Genomic DNA, 7,195 nt, shown 5'->3' with positions numbered 1-7,195 from the left:
TGAAAAAGGAGGGGGGGGGGGGGGGATTGTAGGAGTGCTTGGGATTTCGAGGAAGGAGACTGGGGAATTGAATGAAGGGAATGGTGGAGGAACCCTGCTTATCTTATGCTCTATTCCCTTGCTGGTGGGATTCACCTGAGCTTTATTCACATATGATGTTATTCAATAGTGTTGGATGATCTTATGTGAGTGTTCCCTGTTTTTATACTTATACTGTGTTACGCTATGAGAATCGTCTCTTTTCTTCCCCTGAGCATGTATGCTGATGGGAGGATGTGTAGGAACTACCAGGGGGACCCCTTTGTATGCTGAGCCTGTCACTACTTAGTGCCCGTTTACCAGGGCTTGATTTACTCTCTCTGCTGCCCCAGGGCCAGGTTCCTCAATGCGCCCCCTGTATGCAGGCCGCATACAAGCGACATCACCGAGATCACTTGTACAAAACAAGCGGCGGCTTCCCCGCTGTACATTTAGCCCTGCTTGACCAAAGCCGGGCTAAACGTAGAAAACAACTACCCGCCCGGCGCCCGGAACTGAATGTCCCGGGCGTCAGGAGATAGGAATTCCACAGCCCTGCTGCCCCTCGAACGTTTTATAAATACACCCCATACTGTGCACTGCCTATGGTGTTCCGAATAACATCGGCCATATATTTTTAGATCACGGAGCATACTCATGAAATTGATATTTCAAGAGCACCAAGACTTCTTCAACATCTATTATCATGGAAAAAACAAACAAACCTGATATTAAAGTCAAAAGGATTTATAGCTGTTTCAGATGCTGATGAAATCACTTACAATGGATGCTTCTACTTGATGTTTAAAAGTTTTAGCTTCCTGCAGAATCAGCTGGTCCCCTGAGCACTGGCCCCGATATCCTGTTTTATGGTGGCTCCTTTCCCTTACAGGGTCCTATGGAGCCGCCCGTGTGTGTGCTGGTAAGCTGTGTGTGTCTCCACACACACACACAGGTACAGTAAGACATTCCCCAGCTTCCTGCTCCTCTCTTCTCCCTTCCCCAAACTAGTGGATGGTTGGCTGTTGTAAACTGTGCTCTGTCCCTTGTGATCTTTGTTCTGCACAGGAAGTTCTGGGAAGCAGAGCTGAGAGAGTTGGAGTCAGCTCTTTGGAAGCATGATGACTGTAACTACAGAAGACCTCCTCCCATGTCACGGAGATGAATAAAGAAAGAGCTGTTCTGTCGTCCAAATCGGGAGCAAGCAGCTGCTGCCATTCAATAGACTCGATAGTGCAGTAAAAAAATGTGTTGTCACCCTGGGACAGGAAGTGTGTTAGTAGCAGGATCACCAGGTGAAAAAAAACAAAACTCACGTGGCCACCACATCCAAGCAAAGGTAAGCTGCAATATATCACAATTTGTTCTTAGGTCTAGCGGCATGCTCACACAGACAAAACATTGCACTGGTTCCATGGTTGCCACTTCGCTCCCAGCAATATGTGAACGTTGTACATTGGACACAGTGGAAACTCCCAGGTCCCCGTTTAACAGCGGTGGGCAACCCCCGGCCCTCCAGCTGTGGTGAAACTACAAATCCCATGATGCATCTACCTCTCGGAGTCATACCTGTGGCTCTCAGACTCTTGCAATGCCTCATGGGATTTGTAGTTGCACCACAGCTGGAGGGCCGCAGTTTGCTCACCCCCTGGTGTACAAGGGTAAGGGGAACAAACAAGGTAATGAACGCTATTTGCCAAGTTGTTGGGTTAAGCAACCTTGGCACCAGGGCCGGATTTACTCTCTCTGCTGCCCCAAGGCCAGGTTACTCAATGTGCCCTCCTACCCGCCAAACTCCCCCCCCCCCCCATGGAGAATGGCAGACCTGCAGGCTGCATACAAGTGATCGTGGCGTCATCACAGAGATCTCTTGTACAAAACAAGCGGCTGCTTCCCCGCTGTACATTTAGCTCTGCGTGCCCAAAGCAGTGCTAAATGTAGAAAACTACTACCCGCCCGGCGCCCGGAACTGCATGTCCTGGGGTATCGGGAGATAGGAATTCCACACCCCTGCTGCCCCTCTAATCCCTGCTGCCCCGAGGTCGGGCCTTGGTTGGTCTGGTTTGAAATCCGGCACTGCTCGGCACTCTAAATGTTGCGTCTAATGGCGCATTGCAGGACTGACAGCTAAAGGCATGATGACTCCCATAGGCAGAGCCATCAAAGGATTTGTAGTCTCAGCACAGCTGGAGTGCCCAGGTTGCCTACCCCTGGCTTTGAATAGTCACTGTCAAAGTATTAAAAACAGGTGGCGTTCCCCTTTAATGATATCTGCTCAGCGTGTTGTACTCTATACCCTGTGAGCGGAAAAACTGGGTTCTTTTCACTCCGGAGTTTTCATTTTCCGGAATTATGTTCTTTCTCTTTCTGTATTGCTTGTTTTTCGATTCCCGCCCGAGAGCAGCTGTGATATGAAATGGGAACGTACAGACAAGAATGAGCCACTAATTGTGGCCACTTAATAATGAATAACAAGCCCTGCAATTTGTGTCCCGCTTTTCCCATAATGGGAACAACAACAACAAAATTCCCAGCAAGGTTACATAACCGGTAGCCCCGGTGCCTGAAATGAAGGTGTCGGTGTTACCAAAGCTGATCACGAGGCAGATATCAAAAACACAATTTCATCCAATTATGTATTCAGTACAAAGTGTTCTTTTTAAAGAGGACCTGTCATGTGGAAGCTGTGACTACAAAAGGCAAGCAGAGGGCAAAGGTCTAGTCATCTGTATTGTCTGCGATCTTCCTACAACTGATAATTTCCTTAATACTGACTTACCATGCCTGTGTCTCTGTGTGAAGTCGGCCATCCTGGTAGAGGCATAGCTTTGCTTCCTCATGTCAGAGCTGACCCACTCCCCCCCACCCTCCTGATGTCTATTGACTGGTAGAGGAATATTCAAAAAGCAGCAGGAGAGGTGCAGAAAGCTGAGAGCCACCGAAAGGATGAAGCAGAAGCAGGGAGATTTTTGCACTGCAGGTCCTCAGGTACAGCTTCCTCTCCAGCAAAGGAGAACAGTGAGCGGCACACAGTGGTGACATCACCAAATATGACTCAGACAGCAGTGCCCTGGATGATCTCACACTGCAGATGCAGAGACAGGAGTGACAAGGCACCAGACCCACGCTGCTATTTCACAGGAGGAATTCAAGGCAAGAAAGGCTAATGTTCTGGGGTACTGCTTAGGTATTCATCTGTTGTCTAGATGTGCCTTGTAAATCTTTCTTTTAGCTCATGTCCAATTTAAGCTCAACCAGTAATCTCTACATTTAACCTTGGTGTTAGCTTCTTGTAATCCCCTGCCCAGTTCACAATCAGAGAAGGTCAGAAGGTTAGGCCAGTCATTGCTTTGCTTAGTGATGTCAGTCAAACAATGTAGACAAGTTTTAGGGGGAACAACCCTGACCAAGCTGTACTGCTTAACTGCACCAGAGGCCAGGAACTTGGCTGCCCTGATCACTAGACTTGCTGAAAAGGATTACAAATGTGAGTTCAGTTTAAATGCAAACTGCAAATTAACCTGATTTACCAGTCACAACCCCAAACTCGCATCCTGGCATCCATCAAGTACACTTGGCTGCTACAATATCTTTTTTTTGGCTACCAGTATGTGTCAGGGAGGCACATTAGAGCAATGTGACAAGGAACTGCAGCCCCAGCCCAAAAGTGCCTACCAGGCATCGGTGTTGGCTAACAGTGTCTGTACTACAATTTTCAGGAAGCTGGTGATTTTTTTTTTTGGGGGGGGGGTTGTGTTTTATTCTTTAGAGAATGATCTTGAAACTAAGGGCATACCATGACACCTTATAATGCTGCTTTTCTGTGAAAGATCTGAAACACTTTATTATACCAAATTATGGATTCAGAAAAAAAAAAAAAATCAGCAGCATCAACCCCAGCACCTGTTTGTTGGTCCTTCAATGTGATTGTCAGCTTCAGCCACCAAAAGTAAGGTGTGTGAGCCAAGAAGGGGCAAGTTCATAATGGAGAACCCTTACCTCCGGGGCAACGTCATTTCTGTCCGGTCTACTTTAAAAAGAAACTGGTTACCTATATACTGTATACTGATCAGCCATAACATTCTGACCACCCGCCTAATCTTTAGTAAGCCCCCCTTTTCCTGATCGCCCTGTGCGGCCGCACGGCTCGCACACCCCTAAGGCCGGCCCTGCCTGACCCGTCCAGGCATGGACTCCACTAGACCTGGAAGGTGTGCTGTGATATCTGGCACCAAGCTGTCAGTAGCAGATCCTTCAAGTCCTGTAAGATGTGAGGTGATCGGCCTCCATGGTCCAGACCTGTTTTTCCAGTACATCCCACAGATGATCGATTGGATTTAGATCTGGAGAATTTGGAGGCCAAGCCAACACCTCAAACTCATTGTTGTGTTCCTCAAACCATTCTTCAACCATTTTTGCAGAGTGGCAGGGCGCATTATCCTGCTGAAAGAGGCCACTGCCATCAGGGAATACTGTTTCCATGAAGGGGTGTACTTGGTCAGTAACAATGTTTAGGTCGATGGTACGTGTTAAAGTGACATCCACATGAATGGCAGGACCCAAAGTTACCCAGCAGAACATTGCCCCAAGCATCACACTGCCTCCACTGGCTTGTCTTCTTCTCATAGTGCGACTACCAGAGGCAGAGGCATCATGGGATTTGTAGTTAAAGCACAGCGGGAGCGCCACAGTTTCCCGTCCCCGATTTAGGGGTTAGGTTAGTGTTGGGATCAGAGATTAGGTGGTTTAGGGCCAAAGTTATAGATACTTTTGGAGCTGGCTCCAGACATTGAGCAGAGGGGGGCATCCCGGACAGGTGGCAACCCTAGACAGCAATCAAGACCTGACAACTGTTCTAATCCTTCTCCACTCCATCCAACAGTTGGATTCATTTAGGCCTGGGGTAGGCAACTCTGGCCCTTCAGCTGTTGTGGAACTACAAGTCCCATGAGGCATTGCAAGACTGACAGTTACAGGTATAAAGCCAGCTTTACACCAGTAAAATGATGTGTGAGAAAATTTGTTTTTGGAACTTTTGTCCAATTTTATTTTTATAGTTAATGGGGTCAAATCGACGATCGTCTTCACCCGTAGTGACAAAAAAAATCTAAAGAATTTTTCTTGCAGGAACAAACGAAATTCCAACAGTGAAAGTGCTTTGTGTTCAGGAAACTCCATTCGTATCCAAAATCGAATGTTCAAACCAACTGGGATTTGGAATGACATTCGTCAAGTCTCTGATGTTATCATTGAATGTTCTGACCAGATTTTTCTGTAGCGCCCATCACCTTTTGTGATGTGACTACTATGCATTTAGTGATAGCCGAGGCTGTAGACAGCCTGGCTGGATTTATAGTGGCGATTACATGGTTAATCCCAGGTGTCTAACCTTGACTGTACCCCCCTGGGCAGAGTGAGACTCTGTCATATTGGGGGACAGCCAAAAGGAGACATTGTAATATATGTACAGTACAGCAGCCAACCACTGGGCTTGTTTCAGCCAGTGGTGCCTGCTGGGATAGTGTACATATATGTGTGGGAGCTGCCATGTGCTCTCTCTCGCCTGGACCAGCCATTGATTAGAGCTGGGTCCTGTTCAGCCTGCCCCCCAGGCTAGGCCAAGGCCTGGGGGTGGGCATAGGCTGAAGTGAGTGAAGATGTTTCTTTGAGGCCTGAGAGATAGAGAGAGGAAAAGAACCAGGACCAGTGCAGGCTCTTGAGGTGCCCTGGATCTATGTGGACTTCAGAGCCTGGTCAGTGTTTCTTTCTTGGATTGTGGATATGCCTTCCTACTGTTAAAAGATCCGGTGAGTCTGGAGCGGATGATGGTTACCACTTAGGGTTGCCACCTGTTCAGGATTCATCCGGACAGTCCGGGTTTTGAATACTGTGTCCGGGTTTCATGGCAGCTGAAATCCGGACACATGATGTCAGGCAGACAGGGGCAACCAAAATGAATATATGGGCTACTGGCCCCCCAGTGAAAATAGTCTCAACTGTGATATTTACATATGAATGGGTGACCCTATTTACATATGAATAAGCCACGACTCATCCTCCCCAAAAATTTCTGTGCGTCGCTAGAGTGTTCGGGTTTCGCTGGAAGAAAAGGTGGCAACCCTATTACCACTAGACACCTAGAACCCCTGTACCCTCCCTCCCTAATCAGAAGTTCAATAAACTGTTCAACTAGCATTCTAAAGGTGCCCATACACTGCTCGATTCTCGTACGAGAATCGGGCGAAATCCTGCGATCGTACAAGAATCGAGCAGTGTGAACTAAGACGTGCGACCGTTTCTACTGTACGGTCGCACGTCTTTTGTCGAGCCAACATGCTTGAAAACCAGCCGAGAATCATACGATTCTCGGCGGGTTCCTAGCCTGCTAGCCCGATAGCTGCGGAACGGGCCAGTGTGCGCACGCGCACACTGCCTGTTCTGCATTGCCGTCATCGGAAGCCCGCCCCTCAGCGGGGCGGGCTTTCGATGATCGCAAGTACGATCTGCCCGTCCAAGGTGGGCAGATCGTACGGGCTTTTAATGAGCATACGACCATCGCAAGACAAAAGTCTTGCGATGGTCGTAAGGTGTATGGGCACCTTAACACTGAAGTGGACATCAATTTATGTGCATCAGAAGAGGGCGGATAGTGCTAATGGGCGCAGCTGCAAATCAACCCCTAGACCGACTAGATGTGGACCGGGGAAACAGCGGCTCCCTGTGGGGAGCTATCGCTACATTTCCTATGGACGTTTCCTATGAACTGTACAGCAATACCATGCACTCCTTTTGTCAACCGAACCACAACGCATGGTATTGCGGTACCGCGTGTTGCACAGGCCCTGTTATACGGCGTGTTGCACAGGCCCTGGTGTACCGCGTGTTGCACGGGCCCTGGTGTACCGCGTGTTGCACGGGCACTGGTGTGAACGGATTCTAACTGCATGGCCAGCTTTGGAGGGAAAAAAAAATACAAGACTAAGCATGTCTGGCTGTCATGCTGACCCCCTTTCCTTTTTAAAGGGAAGTTGGCATTGTCAGCCCCCCACTTTTCATTAAAGGAGAACTATGGGTTTAGGGCTTTTCCCCATAGTTCTCCTTAGGGTAACGAGGACACAAATTAGCGTCCTCCTGTCACCCTAAGCACAGTATACCGCGAGCTTCAACTCACGGTATA

The sequence above is a fragment of the Nanorana parkeri genome, unplaced genomic scaffold, assembly GCF_000935625.1.
Source record: "Nanorana parkeri isolate BGI_ZX_2015 unplaced genomic scaffold, ASM93562v1 scaffold499, whole genome shotgun sequence".
In the NCBI taxonomy this organism is placed as follows: Eukaryota; Metazoa; Chordata; class Amphibia; order Anura; family Dicroglossidae; genus Nanorana; species Nanorana parkeri.
The sequence above is the reverse complement of the archived record's forward strand: the minus strand, read 5'-3'. Positions refer to the sequence as shown.